This window comes from Vicia villosa, linkage group LG5 (genome assembly GCF_029867415.1).
Source record: "Vicia villosa cultivar HV-30 ecotype Madison, WI linkage group LG5, Vvil1.0, whole genome shotgun sequence".
In the NCBI taxonomy this organism is placed as follows: domain Eukaryota; kingdom Viridiplantae; phylum Streptophyta; class Magnoliopsida; order Fabales; family Fabaceae; genus Vicia; species Vicia villosa.
Genome location: NC_081184.1, coordinates 78577906 through 78587144, shown reverse-complemented (window position 1 = coordinate 78587144; position 9239 = coordinate 78577906).

Below are 9239 nucleotides of genomic sequence, written 5' to 3'. Positions count from 1 at the left end.
AAATCTTGTAGTATTTCTTTAATACGCTACTTTTCTATTTTTCTTAATGGATTTGTTTTATTTTAATTCAATGTTTTTTATACTTAATTTACATTGGATTCGGGACATTTTATATCATAGGCTACCTCTTTCTTTTTTAACAGTAAATATAAAAGGAGGTTAACTACTTGAGGATAATTGAAGAGGTGTCTTAAACCATTTTACTTTATTTTTAATTAATTTATTGAAAGGGTAAATTTAAGGGTATACAAAATAGAACATTAATTAACTAAGGACTTGTACATATAATTAATTACTATTAAAATTTGAAATCAATATTATACAGAGATAGTGGGCAACAAGCTACACTGTTATTTTTTTATCACAGCATCGATCCCCTTTTTTAATTTAATTAATATTATTATATTTTTTCTTTAAAAATATATTATGACCTGTGTCAAAGCTCAAATTTTAACTAGGCATTACATGCATTACATATTGCCTGAGAGTGGAACCACGGATCGTGGAGGATGCGACAAATATTTTTTTACAAGAATATATACTAGCAAGATTAATGCTCACAATGCTACAATGCCGAGTATAAATAACAAATTTATCTTGATCCATGGGCCTTGAACACCTTCAGAGGGATTGAATTGTTGCTCCTTCATTTCCTACAAAACAATAAATAAAAGTAAGTTTTTTATTAATAAGAATTAATTTTGTATTAAATGACGTGGCAAATTGTTATGAATGAATGGGATGAAGAAGAGCAAAATGATGGGGATGGCTTTAGTGAGGAAGAAGAAACAGCTGCACTGCAGCCCTAAAACGAGGCCTAGGAGAAATATTCTTAGCATTTCTTAGTTTCTCTTTCTCCACCTTCTTCACTTTCGGCACGACATAGTCCTTAAGATACTTGGGCTTATTGCAATTCCTCTTGGGCCTCGTTTTAGGGGCTGCAACTGCTTCGTCTTCCTCACTAAAGTCATCCCACCATCTTGCTCTTCTTCATCCCAGTGATTCGTAACACAAATCACCTAAGAGACAAAACAAAAGCAGAACAAGATGAAGAAGAATTACCTGAAGAGAAGAATGATCCTTACAACTGTTATATTTCAAGGAGTGAGAGAAGCACAGATTTAAGGTCATATATAGTGTGATGAAATGCCGAAGTGGAAAGAAAAGCAAAGAAGAAGAAAGAAAGAAGAGATAAATAATGTTCATTTAAAAAAAACAGAAAACATAACAAGGAAGAAAGAAAGAAGAAAAGGAAAGACAAAGCGTAGAAGAAAGGGGATGAAGCAAACATGCCATGTTATTGATATAGGTTAATTTTCAATCCTCTTCCTCAATTGATAACAATTTACACATTATTTGATGTAATTTAATGTGTTGGGTCTTGATATAACTAGAAACTGTTAGCTTCTATGATTGAGCTGCAAAAGTTGAAACCACTAGCACAACAAAATATAAGTGAATAATCTATAAAATTTTATAGCGATTAGTGATCCTTATGGAGCTAGTGTGCCACTAAAGCATATCTCAGCATAACACACCCTTGTGCGCACGCTTGCACGCGCGCACACACACAATATATAATTTGATTTCTCTCTCTTCTAATTAATTGCATTTATTTTGTACTATAGGAAAAATAGTGTGATGAATTCTATTGTAGTTCTTTTTAATACTACGGAAGAAACATATTTTTGGGGAAAAAAAGAAAATACATGAAATTTAATGCAGCCTTTATAATTGAAAAAGATCCTACATAATTTGCTAGTATAAATAGATAACATTTCTAAATATTTCGGGTATGTTAGTTGGAGAGAAGAAGTTAAATATTTTTTATAATTAAAATATAACAATGAACAATGAATACTATAGTACATAATTGAGCCGTAGATAATATAACTGAGTATTTATTCAATAGTACATAATTGAGCCGTAGATATTAGATAATATATTTGAGCAGTTATTCGATAGTACATAATTGAGCCGTAGATATCCCGGGAGAACACGAGTAGTATAACTGAACACTAGATAGCTCAACTCATCTCCATCTCCTTACGGGTGGTGGGTTGAGTTTTTTTCGGTAGTAAGCGAGGTAAAACAATCCTTGATATTCTCTTTAAAACAGAAGTAAAAAGGGACGAAAAGTAGGATCACAATGACCAAGGCTATTAGCATAACCTTTAGGTTAAAGGAATTAATTGGACTTTCCATATTTTCGGAAAGAAAAAAAAGGGGAAAGAGAGAAATATTTCAAATTTAAGTTTGATTAGTAAATCTGATTTAGGGATTATATTAATATATATAGCTAAATAAATTACTATGTTACTGAGATAGATTAAATTAGAAGAAAAGAGAAGAATAAATTAAAAATAGGAAAGAGAGAAAGAAAGAGTTTATATTTAGGAAAAAAACATAAAGGCTAATTTAAATGGAGAAATCTGATTTGTTCAGAAAGGTTTATTTTCAATTCTGATTTTGTTTACTTTGTTTACTTTACTACTGATGTTGATGTTTATGTTTGCTTTGAAAATTTTGTGGATTAATGGTTGTTTTATGGTTGCTGTAATTGTAGATGAATGTGAAGCTAAGTAAGAAAAGCAAGTATCAGTTGTCAGATGGAGAAGTTGATCGAAATCCATGCTTCCTTCCTTTGGTTACTATCTCATAAAGGAAAAAAAGTCTTGATCGTATGAGTCCCATTTCTAAAAAATTTCCATCCAAAATTGAGAAGAAAACAAGCAAATATGTAATATACATCTTGATGATAAAATGACGTATAAATCCTTACTACTAAATCTTGTAGTATTTCTTTAATACGCTACTTTTCTATTTTTCTTAATGGATTTGTTTTATTTTAATTCAATGTTTTTTATACTTAATTTACATTGGATTCGGGACATTTTATATCATAGGCTACCTCTTTCTTTTTTAACAGTAAATATAAAAGGAGGTTAACTACTTGAGGATAATTGAAGAGGTGTCTTAAACCATTTTACTTTATTTTTAATTAATTTATTGAAAGGGTAAATTTAAGGGTATACAAAATAGAACATTAATTAACTAAGGACTTGTACATATAATTAATTACTATTAAAATTTGAAATCAATATTATACAGAGATAGTGGGCAACAAGCTACACTGTTATTTTTTTATCACAGCATCGATCCCCTTTTTTAATTTAATTAATATTATTATATTTTTTCTTTAAAAATATATTATGACCTGTGTCAAAGCTCAAATTTTAACTAGGCATTACATGCATTACATATTGCCTGAGAGTGGAACCACGGATCGTGGAGGATGCGACAAATATTTTTTTACAAGAATATATACTAGCAAGATTAATGCTCACAATGCTACAATGCCGAGTATAAATAACAAATTTATCTTGATCCATGGGCCTTGAACACCTTCAGAGGGATTGAATTGTTGCTCCTTCATTTCCTACAAAACAATAAATAAAAGTAAGTTTTTTATTAATAAGAATTAATTTTGTATTAAATGACGTGGCAAATTGTTATGAATGAATGGGATGAAGAAGAGCAAAATGATGGGGATGGCTTTAGTGAGGAAGAAGAAACAGCTGCACTGCAGCCCTAAAACGAGGCCTAGGAGAAATATTCTTAGCATTTCTTAGTTTCTCTTTCTCCACCTTCTTCACTTTCGGCACGACATAGTCCTTAAGATACTTGGGCTTATTGCAATTCCTCTTGGGCCTCGTTTTAGGGGCTGCAACTGCTTCGTCTTCCTCACTAAAGTCATCCCACCATCTTGCTCTTCTTCATCCCAGTGATTCGTAACACAAATCACCTAAGAGACAAAACAAAAGCAGAACAAGATGAAGAAGAATTACCTGAAGAGAAGAATGATCCTTACAACTGTTATATTTCAAGGAGTGAGAGAAGCACAGATTTAAGGTCATATATAGTGTGATGAAATGCCGAAGTGGAAAGAAAAGCAAAGAAGAAGAAAGAAAGAAGAGATAAATAATGTTCATTTAAAAAAAACAGAAAACATAACAAGGAAGAAAGAAAGAAGAAAAGGAAAGACAAAGCGTAGAAGAAAGGGGATGAAGCAAACATGCCATGTTATTGATATAGGTTAATTTTCAATCCTCTTCCTCAATTGATAACAATTTACACATTATTTGATGTAATTTAATGTGTTGGGTCTTGATATAACTAGAAACTGTTAGCTTCTATGATTGAGCTGCAAAAGTTGAAACCACTAGCACAACAAAATATAAGTGAATAATCTATAAAATTTTATAGCGATTAGTGATCCTTATGGAGCTAGTGTGCCACTAAAGCATATCTCAGCATAACACACCCTTGTGCGCACGCTTGCACGCGCGCACACACACAATATATAATTTGATTTCTCTCTCTTCTAATTAATTGCATTTATTTTGTACTATAGGAAAAATAGTGTGATGAATTCTATTGTAGTTCTTTTTAATACTACGGAAGAAACATATTTTTGGGGAAAAAAAGAAAATACATGAAATTTAATGCAGCCTTTATAATTGAAAAAGATCCTACATAATTTGCTAGTATAAATAGATAACATTTCTAAATATTTCGGGTATGTTAGTTGGAGAGAAGAAGTTAAATATTTTTTATAATTAAAATATAACAATGAACAATGAATACTATAGTACATAATTGAGCCGTAGATAATATAACTGAGTATTTATTCAATAGTACATAATTGAGCCGTAGATATTAGATAATATATTTGAGCAGTTATTCGATAGTACATAATTGAGCCGTAGATATCCCGGGAGAACACGAGTAGTATAACTGAACACTAGATAGCTCAACTCATCTCCATCTCCTTACGGGTGGTGGGTTGAGTTTTTTTCGGTAGTAAGCGAGGTAAAACAATCCTTGATATTCTCTTTAAAACAGAAGTAAAAAGGGACGAAAAGTAGGATCACAATGACCAAGGCTATTAGCATAACCTTTAGGTTAAAGGAATTAATTGGACTTTCCATATTTTCGGAAAGAAAAAAAAGGGGAAAGAGAGAAATATTTCAAATTTAAGTTTGATTAGTAAATCTGATTTAGGGATTATATTAATATATATAGCTAAATAAATTACTATGTTACTGAGATAGATTAAATTAGAAGAAAAGAGAAGAATAAATTAAAAATAGGAAAGAGAGAAAGAAAGAGTTTATATTTAGGAAAAAAACATAAAGGCTAATTTAAATGGAGAAATCTGATTTGTTCAGAAAGGTTTATTTTCAATTCTGATTTTGTTTACTTTGTTTACTTTACTACTGATGTTGATGTTTATGTTTGCTTTGAAAATTTTGTGGATTAATGGTTGTTTTATGGTTGCTGTAATTGTAGATGAATGTGAAGCTAAGTAAGAAAAGCAAGTATCAGTTGTCAGATGGAGAAGTTGATCGAAATCCATGCTTCCTTCCTTTGGTTACTATCTCATAAAGGAAAAAAAGTCTTGATCGTATGAGTCCCATTTCTAAAAAATTTCCATCCAAAATTGAGAAGAAAACAAGCAAATATGTAATATACATCTTGATGATAAAATGACGTATAAATCCTTACTACTAAATCTTGTAGTATTTCTTTAATACGCTACTTTTCTATTTTTCTTAATGGATTTGTTTTATTTTAATTCAATGTTTTTTATACTTAATTTACATTGGATTCGGGACATTTTATATCATAGGCTACCTCTTTCTTTTTTAACAGTAAATATAAAAGGAGGTTAACTACTTGAGGATAATTGAAGAGGTGTCTTAAACCATTTTACTTTATTTTTAATTAATTTATTGAAAGGGTAAATTTAAGGGTATACAAAATAGAACATTAATTAACTAAGGACTTGTACATATAATTAATTACTATTAAAATTTGAAATCAATATTATACAGAGATAGTGGGCAACAAGCTACACTGTTATTTTTTTATCACAGCATCGATCCCCTTTTTTAATTTAATTAATATTATTATATTTTTTCTTTAAAAATATATTATGACCTGTGTCAAAGCTCAAATTTTAACTAGGCATTACATGCATTACATATTGCCTGAGAGTGGAACCACGGATCGTGGAGGATGCGACAAATATTTTTTTACAAGAATATATACTAGCAAGATTAATGCTCACAATGCTACAATGCCGAGTATAAATAACAAATTTATCTTGATCCATGGGCCTTGAACACCTTCAGAGGGATTGAATTGTTGCTCCTTCATTTCCTACAAAACAATAAATAAAAGTAAGTTTTTTATTAATAAGAATTAATTTTGTATTAAATGACGTGGCAAATTGTTATGAATGAATGGGATGAAGAAGAGCAAAATGATGGGGATGGCTTTAGTGAGGAAGAAGAAACAGCTGCACTGCAGCCCTAAAACGAGGCCTAGGAGAAATATTCTTAGCATTTCTTAGTTTCTCTTTCTCCACCTTCTTCACTTTCGGCACGACATAGTCCTTAAGATACTTGGGCTTATTGCAATTCCTCTTGGGCCTCGTTTTAGGGGCTGCAACTGCTTCGTCTTCCTCACTAAAGTCATCCCACCATCTTGCTCTTCTTCATCCCAGTGATTCGTAACACAAATCACCTAAGAGACAAAACAAAAGCAGAACAAGATGAAGAAGAATTACCTGAAGAGAAGAATGATCCTTACAACTGTTATATTTCAAGGAGTGAGAGAAGCACAGATTTAAGGTCATATATAGTGTGATGAAATGCCGAAGTGGAAAGAAAAGCAAAGAAGAAGAAAGAAAGAAGAGATAAATAATGTTCATTTAAAAAAAACAGAAAACATAACAAGGAAGAAAGAAAGAAGAAAAGGAAAGACAAAGCGTAGAAGAAAGGGGATGAAGCAAACATGCCATGTTATTGATATAGGTTAATTTTCAATCCTCTTCCTCAATTGATAACAATTTACACATTATTTGATGTAATTTAATGTGTTGGGTCTTGATATAACTAGAAACTGTTAGCTTCTATGATTGAGCTGCAAAAGTTGAAACCACTAGCACAACAAAATATAAGTGAATAATCTATAAAATTTTATAGCGATTAGTGATCCTTATGGAGCTAGTGTGCCACTAAAGCATATCTCAGCATAACACACCCTTGTGCGCACGCTTGCACGCGCGCACACACACAATATATAATTTGATTTCTCTCTCTTCTAATTAATTGCATTTATTTTGTACTATAGGAAAAATAGTGTGATGAATTCTATTGTAGTTCTTTTTAATACTACGGAAGAAACATATTTTTGGGGAAAAAAAGAAAATACATGAAATTTAATGCAGCCTTTATAATTGAAAAAGATCCTACATAATTTGCTAGTATAAATAGATAACATTTCTAAATATTTCGGGTATGTTAGTTGGAGAGAAGAAGTTAAATATTTTTTATAATTAAAATATAACAATGAACAATGAATACTATAGTACATAATTGAGCCGTAGATAATATAACTGAGTATTTATTCAATAGTACATAATTGAGCCGTAGATATTAGATAATATATTTGAGCAGTTATTCGATAGTACATAATTGAGCCGTAGATATCCCGGGAGAACACGAGTAGTATAACTGAACACTAGATAGCTCAACTCATCTCCATCTCCTTACGGGTGGTGGGTTGAGTTTTTTTCGGTAGTAAGCGAGGTAAAACAATCCTTGATATTCTCTTTAAAACAGAAGTAAAAAGGGACGAAAAGTAGGATCACAATGACCAAGGCTATTAGCATAACCTTTAGGTTAAAGGAATTAATTGGACTTTCCATATTTTCGGAAAGAAAAAAAAGGGGAAAGAGAGAAATATTTCAAATTTAAGTTTGATTAGTAAATCTGATTTAGGGATTATATTAATATATATAGCTAAATAAATTACTATGTTACTGAGATAGATTAAATGAGAAGAAAAGAGAAGAATAAATTAAAAATAGGAAAGAGAGAAAGAAAGAGTTTATATTTAGGAAAAAAACATAAAGGCTAATTTAAATGGAGAAATCTGATTTGTTCAGAAAGGTTTATTTTCAATTCTGATTTTGTTTACTTTGTTTACTTTACTACTGATGTTGATGTTTATGTTTGCTTTGAAAATTTTGTGGATTAATGGTTGTTTTATGGTTGCTGTAATTGTAGATGAATGTGAAGCTAAGTAAGAAAAGCAAGTATCAGTTGTCAGATGGAGAAGTTGATCGAAATCCATGCTTCCTTCCTTTGGTTACTATCTCATAAAGGAAAAAAAGTCTTGATCGTATGAGTCCCATTTCTAAAAAATTTCCATCCAAAATTGAGAAGAAAACAAGCAAATATGTAATATACATCTTGATGATAAAATGACGTATAAATCCTTACTACTAAATCTTGTAGTATTTCTTTAATACGCTACTTTTCTATTTTTCTTAATGGATTTGTTTTATTTTAATTCAATGTTTTTTATACTTAATTTACATTGGATTCGGGACATTTTATATCATAGGCTACCTCTTTCTTTTTTAACAGTAAATATAAAAGGAGGTTAACTACTTGAGGATAATTGAAGAGGTGTCTTAAACCATTTTACTTTATTTTTAATTAATTTATTGAAAGGGTAAATTTAAGGGTATACAAAATAGAACATTAATTAACTAAGGACTTGTACATATAATTAATTACTATTAAAATTTGAAATCAATATTATACAGAGATAGTGGGCAACAAGCTACACTGTTATTTTTTTATCACAGCATCGATCCCCTTTTTTAATTTAATTAATATTATTATATTTTTTCTTTAAAAATATATTATGACCTGTGTCAAAGCTCAAATTTTAACTAGGCATTACATGCATTACATATTGCCTGAGAGTGGAACCACGGATCGTGGAGGATGCGACAAATATTTTTTTACAAGAATATATACTAGCAAGATTAATGCTCACAATGCTACAATGCCGAGTATAAATAACAAATTTATCTTGATCCATGGGCCTTGAACACCTTCAGAGGGATTGAATTGATGCTCCTTCATTTCCTACAAAACAATAAATAAAAGTAAGTTTTTTATTAATAAGAATTAATTTTGTATTAAATGACGTGGCAAATTGTTATGAATGAATGGGATGAAGAAGAGCAAAATGATGGGGATGGCTTTAGTGAGGAAGAAGAAACAGCTGCACTGCAGCCCTAAAACGAGGCCTAGGAGAAATATTCTTAGCATTTCTTAGTTTCTCTTTCTCCACCTTCTTCACTTTCGGCACGA